General features: G+C 39.7%; 1 long non-coding RNA gene across 1 annotated transcript; it reads right to left on the bottom strand.

The window, feature by feature from the left end:
• Positions 1-311: 311 nt before the first annotated feature.
• LOC150059275 (uncharacterized) lies at positions 312-17,241 on the bottom strand. The gene is made up of 3 exons (XR_016536628.1): positions 17,047-17,241; positions 662-722; positions 312-430 (listed from the first exon to the last, which is right to left on the bottom strand). It is a non-coding gene; the product is annotated as an uncharacterized LOC150059275 (long non-coding RNA).
• Between the last annotated feature and the right edge of the window lie 92 nt (positions 17,242-17,333).

Below are 17,333 nucleotides of genomic sequence, written 5' to 3' on the forward strand. Positions count from 1 at the left end.
GTAGGGAAGGAACACAAGTTCCCGAAGGCCTGGACCTTTTCCTGGCAGTGCCCTCCCTCCCCCACCTCCTCACTCTTCTGGAAAATCCGATTATGGAAACTTCCCAGGTTTTGTCTCTCTCTCTCTGTCTCTCTCTGTGTCTCTGTCTCTCCCTGTGTCTCTGTCTCTGTCTCTGTCTCTGTCTCTCTCTCTCTCTCCCTCCCCCCCTCTGTTGAGAAAGCCTACTTGAAGAGACAGTTGGGAGGGGAAGTACTTGATCATCTCAAGTATTTGTAGTTAATTATGCTATCAGCATTTATGCTTACCTTCTGATGAGACATAATCAATTATATGATATGTCCTGATGATATGCCATTGGATAATATGTTATGAGGTCCATTACTTGGGTGAAAGATAGAGAGATGAAGTTGGCTTCTGAGGAACACTTGTTCTGCAGAAATAATGGAAACTTTGTCATTCTCATATAAAAATGTAACTGGTGTTTTACTATTGGAGCAAAATCATACATGTACAGGGATCCAACCAAGACTAAAAATATACAAGGCAAAGAAGCAGGAAATGTAACGTAGGCTAACATCTAATTAATCAGTAGGAACGGTGTCTGAGATAGCAAGATGATGGAATTTGTAGGTGAAATCTTTCATGTAGTAATTGAACTTACGTTCAAAGAAAGGATGCACGTAGGAGTTGAGCAGATGGCCCTTTCAGCAGAGAAGTTTAAACTATCGGGGGAAAAAACAAACAAAAGGAAAATCTGTGACCAAAAAGAACAGTATTAGAAGTGAAAACTGTACTGAATGTTATACTGAAATTATGTTTTCCTTCTTATCATACCAGTACAAAGAAAAAGGTGATCAAGCTTTAACTATGATTACAGATACATATAATCACATATAATATATGATATATATTATATAATGCCTCAACACTGACATTTTGCTCTATAAAGACTGAAATGCGCAATTGCTTGAGCTAACTTTTCAGAACTTAACTTAGTTGTGGGTACCAGGTGATCTTCATGCTGTGTCTCTTGAGAATGTTTTTAGATAAGAATCTGTATTTTGGTTATATTTGCTTCTAATTCAGTAAACTCTATTTTTATCTACCTTTGTCTAAATATCCTTCCTGCAGTTACCATGTATACAGTTACACTTGAAGGTGGCTTTGCTTTACCTCAAATGACTTCTATTGGTGTTAGCCCCATTGTCTGGGCACAAACTCAGTTTTCCTATCGTTCTTATCATTGTTTTACTAAACCAAAATTCTCAGAGGCACACTGGACTTTGAACTTAGGGCCTTACTCTTTGTAGGCAGGCATTCTATAATTTATTTCATTGTTTCAGGTATTTTTTTTGAATACTGGCTTCCGTTTTTACCAGAGGCCAGCTTTGAACTGCAATTTCTCTGCTGGTGCCTCCTGAGTGTCACGATCACAGATGTGAATCATCAAGCTCAGCTCATAGGCTGAGAGAGACTTTTTTTTTGCCATGACTGGCTTTAAACTATAATCACATCATTCCCTGTCTCCCAAGCAACTGTACCAGGCTTCTCTTAATCTTTATTTTAAACAGTTTCAATTCTTTGAATGGGTATCTTAAAATTTAGTTGGACTCTGGGGTTCTGTGGGTTTATTTCTCTTTTTGAATTATCCTTCATAGATTTTGTTCCAAATCTTGAAATTTTAATCAGATTTGGGGGAAAGTTTTGTCATTATTTCTCATTTTACTCCTTAGTTTCATTCTTTTTTTCTTTCCACAAATGCAGTTACTGAACTTCAGGCCATTCTGCTTATTGTATTACACATTCTTTTGGCTCTTTTTCTGGAAAGTATAGAAATTTTTAAAAATTAATTAACATAATGTGAAAGTCTGCACTCAACAAATGGAGACTGTCATATTTTTCTATTGTAAGCATAGACTTTTTATAACAATAATCATGTTTTAAGTCATGAAGAAGTCTTAGAAATCCATAAAATCAGTGTGATATGAGCCAGAACTTCCCAAATTTTATTATGTGTGAAAATCACCTCATGAACATATTAAATCACAAGACATTTCAGCACAAGAACTAGCAATTTGGATTCCTTGCATCTGGGGCAAAGCTTAAGAATTTTCTAAAAGGCTCTCAGGGTAACAATAGTGACAATTCCTGGGAGATTTTTTTTTTGACAATTCACATTACTTCAAAATCAGTCTGCACAACTATCTGATAAAAGAAATCAGTAGAAATTGTGTCTAAAATTGTTTAAAATGCTCTGCCTTAATTGTTCATGCAGTAAAAAAAATGTCACAATGAAATCTGCAAAATGTTTTTTAATTGAACTACAAAAAGCCCGAAGTCATAACCTAAAAGCTTGCTGGGCATTCAGATGACTCACACATGTAATTCTAGCTCCTCAAGAAGCTGAGATCTGAGGACCACAGTTCAAAGCCAGCCTGGGCAAGAAAGTCTGTCAGATTCTCATCTCCAATTAACCTCCAAAAAGCTGAAAGTAGAGCTGTGGCTCAAGTGACAGAGTTCTAGAATTGTGCACAAAAACCTAGAGATAGCACCCAGGCCCTGAATTCTAGCCCTAGGATTGGCACACGTACACATACATGCGCGCGCGCGCGCGCGCACACACACACACACACACACACACACACACACACACACAAACCTTCACATACACACAACCTAAAAGAGGAAGTTAATGTGATATTTACAAGGCAATAGCTTAATATGCATTAGTTTACACAAACAAGCAATATGGGAATTAAATGAATTATGGGTTCAATTCAAGAAGCCAGAAGCAAACAACCAAACAAATAATTTTGACTCTGGTAATGACGAGCTAGCTTACAGCAGTCTTAAACAGTCAGAGAACATAGTGAATAAGTGCATAAATTATTAAAAAGAATCCTTAATTGTACGTTATCAAATAGCCAGCAAGGGAGTCAGAACTTGGGCTACTGACAGGGAAGAATGTGCTGGAATGAGTCATTCCATACCACGCTCTGCCCGAGAGTCATATAGCTCTCGATAGCACAGGGAAAGGAGCTGAGAAATGGGACACAATGACTTTTCAAAGTAGAAAAGATGAAGCTAATTTTGGCATTCCCCTGGAACCGGACCAAGAAAAATGAGTTTCATGGCACTGAAGTCATCCACTGCTTGACACTCTCAGCTTCTGCTCCTGTGGGTTAGGAAACTGCCTAAGTCCAAACCTGGCAGCCACCAAGTATCACCCAAGAGAAGCGAAGATACCAGAAACCAATGAGCCCATTCAGCAGATTTTGGGTCTGAAGAAAGCTAATCAGAGCTAGACTGCTATCATGCTTGGAATCCTTCTAGACAGATCTAATAGATATCTAATATTTCTAATATGCTATAATGTAGTTTATATTATATAATATATTAGTACTTTAATATAATTATATGAATAAGATTACCTTAATATATAATAACATATGCAACATGTTACATAACATATAGTACAACAATAGTTATACAGTATAAATTTGTATGTGTAATTTATCTTTATTATTGACTAAGAAAGGAAATCTGGAAATAGTTAAGATCTTATCTTAAGAACTTGAATCATAAAATCTTAGGGATATTAACAAAAAAGTGATGAACTGGATGTCACAAGGAGAAGTAGCTCAGTGTAGAATTAGCGTAATTACTTATTTGGTAATAGGAAATTAACAGACCAATCTAATTGTTTATGTAGAACAGTGTACCCCAATGTTGTGGGAAATATAAGCTTTCTAAATATGCATTTTTCAGCATTTACCATTGATAAGCAAATGATTGCAAATGAAACTAATTTTAACTTACATTCTGGCCATAATGGGAGTAAGGTAGCAAAGTAACATACTAACACAAAAGTTATTCACCTTTCCTGACATATCTATCAGCATAATTCTAAAGGAAATTAGAAACTATTTTGAAGCGTATTATAATGGAGAGATAATTGTCAAAGTTGTGAGATATTTGTTTATTGTCCACTCTGTAACACTAAGTAAACAGAAATGAGAACATGGGAATTCAACCATCTACATGCTTCTTTCAAGTTTGTAAAGGAAGATTTGCTGGATCTCAGTGGCTCACACTTGCAATCCTAGCTTCTCAGAATGCTGAAATCTGAGTGTTGGGATTCAAACCCAGTCTGGGGAGGAAAGCTATGACACTCTTATCTCCCATTAACCAGTAAAAAAATTGGAAGCAGAGCTGGGGCACAGTGATGGAGAGTCAGCCTTGAGAGGAAAAGCTAAGGGGGAGTGTGAAGCTCTGTGTTTAAGCCCCAGTACTGGTGCATGCATGAACACAGACACACACACACACACACACACACACACACACACACACACACACACACTGATAAATTACAACTTTTTAATAAAAAAGAACAAAATGGAAAGAACAGAAACTTGCAGAATATGATGCAAGAAATATATGTTAAATAAAATAAACAGACATAAGTCTTCAAAATCAGCACTGAATTGATAAGTAGTGTGAGAATCTGATCAAGGAAATAATTGATGGAAGTGTGAGTTACCAACAGTCTGACATCAAGAGGGGATTTTACCATAAGAATGACAGTCTGGGGCTAGTACCAGTGACAGTCTGCCAGTGGGTTTGAAAACTTGCATTAAACAAATTCCTACCATCTTCACAAAACTGACCAAAGAAAAAGAGAATATCAATAACCCTAAATGGAACCACTTGTAGCAATGTTACATTGTAACACTGATAATCTTCCCAGACTAAGATTGCAAGACAAAAGGGCTTGTTCAATGAATCTTTCCAAATGTTTAAGGAAGAACATTGGCTTCATAAGAGTGCCGCTAGAACACAGCCGAACAAGGAGCCTTTCCACTACATTTTACCATACTAGGATAACCTTGAGATCAAAAGGTTTAAAAATTACCAGGAGGGAAATTACAGGTCAATCTGTCTAAAACTTATGATGATTTACTATTGTATCATAACAATGTTGGTAAAAACGGTAACATTGTAATGAAATTAATAGGAAAAGCATACAGTCTAATCAATGTTATTACCACATTTGATAGTAATAGAAAGCAAAAACACCTACCTGACACTATTCAAAAATTCAGTTAGAGTGCAAAATCCAAATGTGAATTCTGAGTGGAAAACTTAAAATGACTCTATAAACAACACAAGAGAAAAAAATTAGTGACCTTCAACTTTGAAATGCATTGTTAAATAACATATAAATGTCACTACTTTTACAGGAGAAGACTACACTAAAACTAACATTGGTTTATCACAATAAACATTGTGAAGAGAGCAAAAAAGGAAAGCTAGCAGATAAGAGAAAATATTTTCAAGACATATACTAGACAGAAATCTGCCTTAAAATATACAGAGACAGCTTAAAAAACAGACAAGTAAAAGGCAATCTGCCCAATAAAAAATAAAGCTGATTATACAGTTTGAGGAGATTCAAGTATTCTTTATCCCAAGAAATATTATCCATTAGTAAAAATATATGCTGCACATATATGTGCAACAATACTGGCTTAATTATGACATAGTGTTGGAGTAGAAACTAAATCCTAAAAGAGAAAGTGATCAATGGTTAATTGATCGACTTTGGGAAATAGTCAGAACTGCCTTGTGTGTCTAGAACGTAAGATGGTGAGTGTGTGGATGGGGAAAGAGCAGGTGAAAGAAAGGCGCCCACGAGGTTGGCAATAATGTTCAATCTTGATCTGCACTGCTGGTACATGCTTGTGTTCTCTTTTGAAAAATATTTTAGGGTCATCTCTGGTTTTCCAGTGGGTGCTTCTTTAAGACACTGATGTCAAAGTGGGTTTAAACCATGATGAAGTTTATTTTCATCTTTCTTTTCATTAATGTGAGAGGCAGTGGTCTACAGCTCATGAGTCAGTGCTCTGCATTGGCATACATGTGAATACATGTAGTGCATTGCAGAGCCTCAGGAAAAATATATCAGCCCATTTGCCTTGTTGAGCACCACGCGAGAACTGCTAATTCAAAAATAGTCACCGGTACATAATTTAATGTGCAGGGTTGCTTCTGCCCAATGATAGCTACGCATTCAACTTTGGCTTTTCATTCTCATTTGATTAATTCCAGTAGCACTTGCCGAGCTTTCTTTTTCCATGGGTGTTGGCCACAGAATCCATGATGCAACAATGAGCAAAACATAACTCCTTTAGCAGGATCCAGAGGCTCGCACCTGTAATGTTAGCTACTCAGGAAAACCAAGATCTCAGAATCACAGTTTGAAGTCAACCCAGGCTTCAGATTGCAGAGACTCTTGTCTCCATTGAACCAGCCCAGAACTGGAAGAAGAGTTGTTAGCACACCCTTGAGCAAAAGAAAGCTAAGTGAGAGAATGTGGCCCTGAGTTCTAACCCCACTACCAGCACAAACAAATGAAAACTACTACAGCAAAAATGTGACTTCTTGCCAGAGTGACTCCATGTTTCTGATGGCCTACAGGACAGTTGTCTACCCACATGGTCATCTGGGATAATAATCCTTGCCACCTTTTGGTCTTGTGACTTGCTTTGGCAGGTGCCATGTGAATAGCCATGGGCTGGGTGTTGTTTCTGGTGGAAGGATTTATTTCTAGCTTCTACGCTCAGCTTTACCCTGCACTGTGATGGTGAAGGACACAACTTTGCTGAGATGTTGGTGCAAAGCTGAGCTGGCACGGAGGACATTTGACCTCGAATATCTCCCAGGTCATGAGCCATTTTTGTGCCAAGTCAACTCAGATTTTGGTAATGTTTTGTACCTTCAGACTGTCTCTGCTCTGTCTCGCATAATGATGTGGGAGTTTGCTACCCTGTAATCAGGACAGGGCAGCTTTGTTTCTTTAACGTAGGTTTGTTCCAGAGGAACAAACAGAGAGAAGAGAACCAGCGGAGAAACACAGGCCTACAATGCCAGGGGCAGGGGGTGTTGTGGGACAGTGGCTAGAGAGTGTGGCTAGAGGAGGATGTGTGGGGAAACCAGGGATATAATCAGGAGCTTTGGAAAACTCAGTGTGTCTCCTTGGTTGAGACACACAGAGGACCCTATTAGGAGGGGGAAGAACTTCTATGGGTGCCACTGTATCCAGAAGAGCCCTGGGCAGGGAATCTGTGGTTCAAAACCTCAGGTACCTGTTTCCTCTCTCAAACCTTGGATTCATGACCTACAGAATTAACTATGGACCACATACTGAAACCTCTCAGTACTGAGTTTTTGTGACTGGAAAGTCTTTCTCGGTATCATCCCAGATCCATCCCCAGATTTTCTTTATCACCAGAAGGCAAAGAAAAACATCTGGGATGGGGCCTGGAGTTTGATCTAGTGGTTGAGTGCTTGCCTAGCATGCATGAAGACACAGGTTCGATTCCTTGGTACCAGATACATAGAAATAAGCTGTGGCTCAAGTGGTAGAACTCTAGCCTTGAGAAAAGTCCAAGGACAGTGCTCAGGCCCTGAGTTCAAGCCCCACGACTGGCGGAAAAAAAAGTCTGAGATAAGCTCAAGGAACAAGGAAGGTAAAGAAGATGCTAACAAGTTTTTTAGGGCTTTTTAATCAGCAGAATTCATTATGGTAACGTGAATGGCTCTATAGAGCTCGTAATTTCCTACTTATCTTGTTAACTGGATTTGTTCTATAAAGGACTTGACTTTTAGCTTTGTTGACAAGAATAGACAAGAGCAAGTAAATAATTGCAGACAGTAAATGTTCTTTACTGTGTGTCAACCGAACAAGCACAAAACAATGTGTAGACAAGTAGCCCAGCCCCAGTGCATCCTGTGCAGACTTTGGCTGCATAGCCAGGACTTAGTCCCTGCTTGTCATAGGTACTCTGAGTCTCAGGGAGCCAATGTCTAAACCCAAATGTGTAGAGATGCATCCCTTGCTGTCAGCGGCCAGTTAACTTTGTGTGTCTTCTCTGGGAAAGTGTGTGCATTTTAGCAGATTTTAAATTGAATTATCTTCTAAAAACACAGCTGGTTTTCACATTAAAGCTTTAATGTTCATACACAAAGATATATTTATGTTGAGTTCCTGGAATTCAGAATTGGAGGAATTCTTTATAGATAACTCAATAGACTTTAGGGTGTTGAGTTAATTTAGCTAAAGTTAAAGAACTATTTATTTGATGTAACATTCTGCTATATCAAGTTACTGGGAATGAAAGGACCTCTAGAAGGTATCTACCTGCAACCAGTGGTGTACACTAACTATGAACTTCTTTGGCTCAGGGACAGGCATCAAATTGTGTCTGAAAGCTATGTTTCAAAAAGGAAATGCGTAGGAGGATATGTTGTTGGAATTGTCCTGCGAAGGCTCCTGTGTTACAGGTTTAGACCACCTGGTGGTGCTATCAGAGGACAGTGGAATCTTTAGGGGTGGGCCCTGGGAGGGGTTGCGCAGGTCATGGTGGATGGAACCATTCCTCCTCTGCAGCTGCTTTGCCAGGAGGTGAGCAGCTTTGCTCCACAAAACATCCCACTGTGGTGGTCTGCCCCACCTCAGGCTCAAAGCAGTGGGCTAATCATGACACTGAGAATCAAAGCTCATCTTTATAAGTTGATTGTCTCAGGAATTTTATTATAAATGATAGAAAATTGACTGACACTCTGCGTTAGAAGTGAAGAGGAACCCTTGCCCAGCCTGGAAGTAGAAAGAGCAAACATATTCTCAGGAAGAAGAAATTCGAGGGAGGCAAGTGATAAGAAATTCGAATACATATTGCAATAATTTGACAAAAATACATGAGTGCTGAATCACTCCCTTCCTGAATGTAGATTGGGATTAAAATTTTCTCATACTTTTCATATGTAAGATTAGGAATGTCACATAAAATAGTAGAGAACTGACCCCCCTCCCCCTGAAAAAATACCAAATATGAAGAAAATCTTGTAGAAATCAGCTTCTTTGTAATGAGCTTCTTCAATTTTGCAGAAAGAGAGGATAACTAAAGTGAAATTGCTGGCAAACATTCTATAAATTCCAATCAAGTGGGGCATGCTCTCACAAATATTGTTAGATGCTCTTCTCACAAGACTATCTGCACAGTCTTGAGCCCCAGAGAAATTTGTCCATCTTAAATATTTAGTTCTGAGCACCATGCACACACTCTGGTTTAACGGTGGTGTCCCCTACATTGATAAGATACCTGTTGAGCCAATGTGACATCACGGAAGGAAAAGCTTGCAGCAAGTGATTCAGATTGGGAAGGGATTTAATCTTAATGAATGAGGTAACTGGCCTCGTGAACGGGCTGGAGAGTGGTGCGTTGTTCTCCATGTGACATCTCTGGTGCCACCTGTGAGGAAGGACCTACAGCAGACATGGGACACTGTAGCCTCCAGAGGCCCAGGCAATGCTTTTCTATCATTTACCAATGATCTCCAATGAAGCAGTGCTAGCGCAGGAAAGTCATCAACAGAACAGAGAGACAGCCTGCAGAATGGAAGAGAACAGGCCAGAAATTCACTCAATAAACCTGCATGTCCAGAACATAGATGGAATTAAAAGACAACCACAAAAAAAAGAAACTCAAGTAAAATTTGGGCAAATTATTTGAATATGCCTGGTTTTAAAAGAACATACAAATAGCCAAAAGTATTTGAGAAATGACCCATGTAGTCAAACATCAGAATTATTCAAAGCCATAATGAATTAGTATCACATCTAAACTAGAGTATTATAAAACACACAGAAAATAAGGTTGAATTCTAGAGAAGACATATAGCAAATGGGACTCAGACCCTGTTGGTGGAGATGTAAATTAGCCATTATGGATAATAATCAAGGTGAAAGTAGGGGCCTGGGCTGTATTTCTGTATCAGAGCACTTGCTACCTTCTCCAGCACTGGGAAAAAAAACCCAACAAACTAAAATAGATCTGCATGAGCCAATCACCCACTCTGGATGTTCATATACAAAAAAAATGAAATCCACACACTAAATACAGAAATATGCACTCAAATTTTTGAGGAACTCTTCATAACAGCTAAGACATGGGATTACTATGACCCCATTAACTGAAAATTAAGAAAATGTGATGTGTACGGTTATGTGATTTCATATTATTATTTTATAAAAGAGAATGACCCATTTGTAGCAAAATGAATGGAACTAGAGAATGGTATCTTTAGTGAAACAAGCTAGACATGGATAGACAAGTGTTGTGTGTTCTCTTGCACATGTGGAACATTGAAATAATCACCCTGAGTCTAGATGGGGGATTTAAGAAGGAATGAGTTCCAGTGTTCCACAGCACAGCAAGCTGACTTCAGTTCACGATAACTGACCCCATATGTTAGGATGACCTAGAAGACAGGAGCCTGAGATGAAAATGCTAATACTCTGTGACCAGAGCATACTTTGTGAATGTGCTTCAGTACCACAAGAACCTATTAAGCCATGTTAAGAAAATGTTACAATTAAACTTTAGAAATTAAAAAAAAACATTTAAAACCAAAGAAATTGCTTAGTGTATTTTGTGATAGCTGCCAAAATGGATGGGCATAGTCAGTGTCTATTGTTACAGATTAACCAAATTTAGCTTAATACTGCCATAACACAACACCACCCCAAGTGCCTTAAAGAATAAAAAATTATTTACAATAGCCATGCAGGCTGGCAGTCAACACCAAGGTGCCAAGAGGACTGATTGTGAGATAAAACTGAGGGACATAATTTTCCCTATGGGTTTTTGGCCATTGTTAAATATTATTAACCATGTTCATTTTCATGGCTTTTATTGTTTCCCTATGGTTGTTCATTTTGTTTTGCTCTGTTTTGTTTTGTTGCTGTGAATGGGAAAAACTGTTGGGAGCAGGCCATTTGGCCCTGCGATCCACAGCTACCAAAGCTTTCCCTTAGACCCGGCTGCTTTGTGTAGGGATCTCTAAACCAGGCAACTGGCTGGCTTGTCAGACTAGCATCTCTGCTGCTTTAACAAATCACAGATGCCTTGAGGAGACCGTGCCTGGAACCGAAGCCATGCGGTGCTGAATCCATGAATATTAGGGAAAGAAACAGAGGAGTGAACATAAGCAATGAACACTAGTACCCCTCACTATGTGTTTAGAAACATTAAACAAATCATTTCTGCTGCAGGAAGCCTTGCTCCATTCAGGATTGCTTCAGGCAGCCTGCACAGGCCTTGAAGAGTCCACTAGTGCCTCTGTGATCTCTCCATGGCCTGAGCACTCTGGAGTGAAGCTCACTGGAGACAAGAAACCTGTGAGAGAAAAACACCTGTGATCGGTCCTTCATTAAAACTTGGGATTGATGGAATTGAAAGCCAGGCTCTGATTGGTGAACATATAATGCATGCACCGCTCACACCATGTCCCTTTTCTGGCTATTTAAGCAAGTTGTTTTTCACTCTCTTCAGATTAATATAAAAGCCTCCTCTCCTATGTATTATTCCCTGGTGTTGCGGCATTAGACCCTAATAAAGACTTGAACTGTCTTCTGCTTACTTGTGGATTAAAAAACAAAACATGGACAGAGCAAATTAGGTCTTGCATGACAAGCACACACAAACCTGGTGTTTCAGGGGCCTGAAATGTCCATGCCTGAAGAGTTCTGAGAGTCACCAGACACTCTGATCCCTGACACCTGCACCTGTGAGCTGTAATAGCAGAGAAGAGTGAGCCAAGGACACCAACATAGACAGCTCTGAGCTGTAACTCTGTGAGGTAGCCGAGGAGCTTCAGAAAGCAACCCAAGGGCAGATACCGGAAGCTGCAGTGGGCAGCAGAAGTGTATGAAGTTAAGACAGCAGTGAAGGAGAGGCCAGAACTATGAAAGATGAGAGGCTGTGAGGAGCTGTCATTCGAGAGAGTTGTCAAGGGCCAAAGAGTAGGAGAGCTCAACACCCAACATTCAGGAGCTATAAATCTAGCCACTGAGTTCTGCTTCTGTTTGTTCAGAGTTGTAAGCTTCTGCCTTGACACCCAGAGGAGCAACTTCCAGTTTTCCAAGATTGGGGCCATAAGCTTCAAGTTCTCAAAGCCTTTGGATTTGAAAGCCCAGCTCGTGGGTGTCTGGAATTCTGGACCATTAACACAAAAGCAGCTGCCTCTTGCCCACCTGATTTCCATGTGGACAGAGCGCAGGACCCCCTGGCTGTTGGTTATGGCTGCACATGGTTACTGTCATGCTTTCCCCTCACATAGCCTGTTAATGGTACATTCAGAGCATCAACAGGCTGGGAGGAAAAGGTGAGGATGGGAGAAGGTGAGGGAGGTAGAAGAGATGGAAATAGAGGGAGAATGGAGGACAGTCGTGTAAATGTAATTAGGTCCCATGACTTCACCATGGGCTATACCTGGGCTTTGGGCCTCCAAATATTCCGTCCAAAGCTGACTGTATAAAATACATATTAAACTTGTATTTTCTTTTTTGAAATTTTTCATATATATTTTATTGTAATTAATAGAAGGGTTACATGATATTTGCCAGATAGATGGTACATTAATTCCCATACATTGATACCCTTTCACATGTCTTGGTCCCCATTTCCCTCCCGCGACCCCCACCCCTCACCTTGTTTTCCCCCCTTCCCTATCCAATTTCAAATAACCAAATACAAATATACCTGATATACCAGGTAACAAAGTGAGATACTGTAACAATATGAGATAACCAAGGGACAGCAAAAGAGATGAGAGATAACATAGTACATTAAGGACAACAATCATTCATTATATGGCTTATGTTTCTATATTCTAGAGATCCTTTCATTTAGCGTCATACTATATGGCCTTTTGTATCAAGGTTTTGCTCTATTGCAAATCTCTGCTAGGAGAGCCCAAGGTTTCTACGGATTATGAAAAATGAGGGAAACCATTGAGCCTAAGTTCCTTTGAGTCTGGCTTACTTCACTTAATATGATCTTTTCTAAGTCTTTCCATTTCCTAACAAATGGGATAATGTCATTTTTCTGACAGCAGCATAGAATTTCATTGTGTACAAATACCACAACTTGTTGATCCACTCATCAACTGAGGGACATCTAGGTTGGTTCCATATCTTTGCTATGGTAAATAGTGCTGCAATGAACATTGTTGTGCTAGTGGATTTAGTATGTCCTTGTTTCTGGACGATTGGGTAAATGCCAAATAGTGGAATTGCTGCGTCATAGGGGAGCTCTATGTTTAGTCTTTTGAGGAACTGCCATTCTGCTTTCCATAGTGTTTGAACGAGTTTGCACTCCCACCAACAGTGTAGTAGGGATCCCTCCTGGCCACATCCCCTCCAGCATCTGTTGTTATTCATTTTCCTGATCCTGGCCATTCTGACTGGAGGTGGAATCTTAGAGTTGTTTTGATTGGCATTTCTTTTATGACCAGAGATGTTGAGCATTTCTTCATGTGTCTATAGGCCATTTTTGTTTCTTCTTCAGAGAAGACTCTTTAAGTCTGGCCCATCTTTTAATGGGATGGTTGTTACTTTGGAGATTAGTTTTGGATTGATTCAATTTTTTGAGCTGTTGATATATTTTAGATAGGAGGCCTTTGTCTGTTGTATGGTTAGTGAAGATCTTCTCCCACTCTGTAGGCTTCCTAATTAGTTTACTAGCTATGTCCTTTGCCATACAAAAGCTCTGCAGTTTAATGCAGTACCACTCATCCAGCCTTTCTCTGATTTGTTGTGATTCTTGGTCCTTATTAAGAAAGTTTCAACCTGTGCCAAGGAGGTCTAGTGTATCTCCTATTCCTTCTTGAAAAGTTTTCAGAGTGTCAGCTTTTACCTCCAGGTCTTTGATCCATTTGGAGTTAATTCTAGTGCAGGGTGACAAAGAAGGATCCAACTTTAGTTTTCTGCAGGTGCTTGACCAGTTCTGCCAGCACCACTTGTTGACGAGGCTATCTTTCTTCCATTCTATTTTTTTGGCTCCCTTGTCAAAGATTAGGTGGCCATAGGTCTGTGGTTTAATATCTGGGTCTTCATTTCTATTCCATTGGTCTTCAGGCCTGTTCTTGTGCCAGTACCAAGCTGTTTTGATAATTATAGCTCTGTAATAGAGTCTAAAGTTTGGAATTGAAATTCCTCCTGCGCTGTTCTTTCTGCTAAGAAGTGTTTTTGCTATACAGGGGTCTTTTATTATTCCATATGAAATTTTGGATTGCCTCTTCTATTTCTTTAAAGAGTGACATTGGGATATTGATGGGTATTGCGTTGAATTTGTAGATAGCCCTTGGCAAGATTGTCATTTTCACAATGTTGATTCTTCCAATCCAGGAGTATGGGAGGTTTTTCCATTTCCTCAGTTCTGCTTTAATTTCCTTTTTCAGGGTTTTAAAGTTTTCATCAAAAAGGTCCTTTACATTCTTAGTTAAGCTAATTCCTAGGTACTTTATTTTCTTTGAAGCTATTGTGAAAGGAGTTGCTTTCCTGATTATTGCCTCGTTCCTCTCACTGTTGGCGCAGAGGAAGGCAGTTGATTTTTGAGGGTTAATTTTATAGCCTGCTACCCTTCCAACGTTTTGAATCAGCTCAAGGAGCTTGAGAGTGAAGTCTATAGGATTCTTTAAATACAGGATCATGTCATCTGCAAAGAGGGAAAGTTTTACTTCCTCTTTCCCTATTTGGATCCCCTTTATGCTTGCTTCTTGCCTTATTGCACTGGCTAGGAATTCTAAAACTATATTAAAGAGGAGTGGAGAGAGTGGGTATCCTTGTCTCGTTCCTGATTTTAGATGGAATGGCTTTAGGTTTTCGCCGTTATAAACTTGTATTTTCAATTGCATGTGCTGGCAAAAAATGTCAATGGAATTTTGAGTGGAAGTGAGGGTTCTCTCTGTTTTGATTATGGATGCTGCGATCTTCCTTTCTTTATTTGGTGAATGCCTTATGACTACTAGGGTTGGCCTGGAATGAACACACTGTGTCTGATAGACAGATGATAAGATATTGTGAATGAGGCTTCATGCACAACTCCTGTGAGCTTTTCTTTTTTTATATAATGTGGAGTTTAAAGTTAAGAATGGAGCTACAAAATATTCCAACCATTCAATACCACGATGTTTAAAAATTAAAGATTCATAGCTGGCAACATGAAGTAGAGAGAAATCTTGGGCTTTGGAATAAACAAAACAGATTTATGTCAACTTCTGGCTTCCTCCCACACTCTGAAAGCTTGTGGACATGTCATTAAGTCTTCTTGGGCATCTGTTTTTTTATCTGTAAATCAAGGCAGCAATAGTAGCTGCGTGACAGTTGTATCAACTGTGCTCACACAGCCTTTACTGGACAACTACTCACAACCGGCATTTAAACAAATAACAAGAATATATAGCAAGAAACAGAGGGAATGGGAGCTGTTTTTGTCCACTAAAAGAATGAAGACAGAAAACAATGATAACATACATTTCAGTTCAAATATACCTCTAGAGTGAATTAATCTAGGAACAGGTTCTGGAAAACTGGAAATTAATCAGACAAAAACCTGTGATCTGAAAATGTATGTACTTCCCCAGTTTACCAATATGGGCATTTTTGGAGGTGGGCTCTTTGGAAGATAACACAGTCATAGGATGGAGCCTTCAAGAATAGGATGAGGCCTTTATGAAATATTCCCTAGATTGCCCCACCATCTCCTCTTCTTTGAGTGGGCACACCAAGAAGGTGCCATCTATAGTTCAGAAGGCAGACCCTCACCCAGCAACGAATCTCAGGCACCTTGACCCTGAAGTTCCAGGCCTCTCTATGGTAAGAAATACATTTCCATTGTTTATAAGCCACCCAGTTCATGATGTTTCAGGGTACAGCAGCCCCGACTATATATGACCTGTAAATAGGGTGTCGTGGGTGAAGGGACAAAGCCTGCAATGTGAACAGCTGTCTTTCCTTCATCTGGCATCAGCAGTGAACCCAGCCTTTCATTATATGAGGCCATGCACTATTTCATTTCATATCAATGGAATGGAAAAAACAACATTGAGAGAAGATGGAAAATACCTCCCTAGATTAGAAATAGAAGGAAACCAATTTAGAAATGTCTAAATCATTCCAGTGTTTATCCATACCATGGCACATTTTAACCTATCACGTCCCCTTCCAGATGCATGCAACTTACCCCCGTCACCAAGCACATAAATGCTGCCAGCAATATAAAGCTAACAATTACCTTTTCTATCTAGTGGTCCAGGCATTGCACTAATCATTTAATATTTGTCACCCATTTAGTTCCCTTTGAACAGCAAAGTAAGAAATATTATATTTATTGATTTTATTAGAGTAAAAAGTAAACCTCAGAGAGTTAAGTGAATGGCCCAGGACACCTGCCATGAGATTATTCATCACTTAGAGAGGGTTTCAGGTCACATGTGATCCTGGTACACCAGGCCACTTGCTATGTCCCCTACCTTGTTCTTATCCCACATGGCTTCACTGAAAGAAGAGATGAGGACTTTTGTGGCCTAAACGGGCAACATTGTATAGTTTCACCTTCAGGAAGTACCATGCTGTTTTCACCTTGAGGAGAATGACAGCATACTAGGAATGGGTTTAAGGACACAAGTCTTTTGCAGTGTCAGATATGGTAATAATGAAGATTTCTTCCTCTTATGTTAAAAAAAGTATCTCATTAGTTATCTCATTCCAGTCCTTTCTTTTTTGGGGGGGGGGAGGGCAGGGATAACTGTGAATGGAAGACCTGTTACCTTTGTATGTTTGGTGATCTATAACCTGAACTATTTAAAAAAGGAAAATGGCCTGAAATGCTATAGATTTAGAATCCTTGGACACAGATACATTCCTGTCAGTAAACATCTTATTAATGGCAAAAAGGATAAAAAGTCTCTGTGGCTGCAAGTTCACTTGCCAAAATAGAGTTAGAAGTTCTTTATTTTATGGCCTCATGAATAAGGCATGTCACCTGTCACCTAGCAATTCCAGTGTGTCATGTTCCCTAAAGATGGATGGAAGAGGAGTGATCAGTAGCATAAATCTACCCTAGAACTTAGGATTCTGTGAGACTCAACGTTGTGCTTCCCTTTTCTGTACCTGAACCCATTCCCTTTTCCCATGACCCACACCTGGCCTTATCTGAATCAGTACAGAGACCATCCAATCTTCCACTTCTGATTTTCCTTCCAAGGTGTTGTGGCTTTGTCTCACGGGCTGCCTGCTGTGACCTAGATGCATCACGTGGATCTGACACTCTAGGGCATCTGGCAGTTATGTGTCTGAGTCATCCAAGCTTCTCTGTTGCATCCTCCTATCATTGGCATCTGTTGGGCCCCCCAGATTTAGTCATCACCATTTATTACCTCCCCAATGAGATCACAGGGCGGAGTACATTAACAGTCCATTCCAGGGTTCC

Source organism: Megascapheus bottae, chromosome 9 (assembly GCF_031878675.1).
Source record: "Megascapheus bottae isolate mThoBot1 chromosome 9, mThoBot2.hap1, whole genome shotgun sequence".
Taxonomy (NCBI): Eukaryota; Metazoa; Chordata; class Mammalia; order Rodentia; family Geomyidae; genus Megascapheus; species Megascapheus bottae.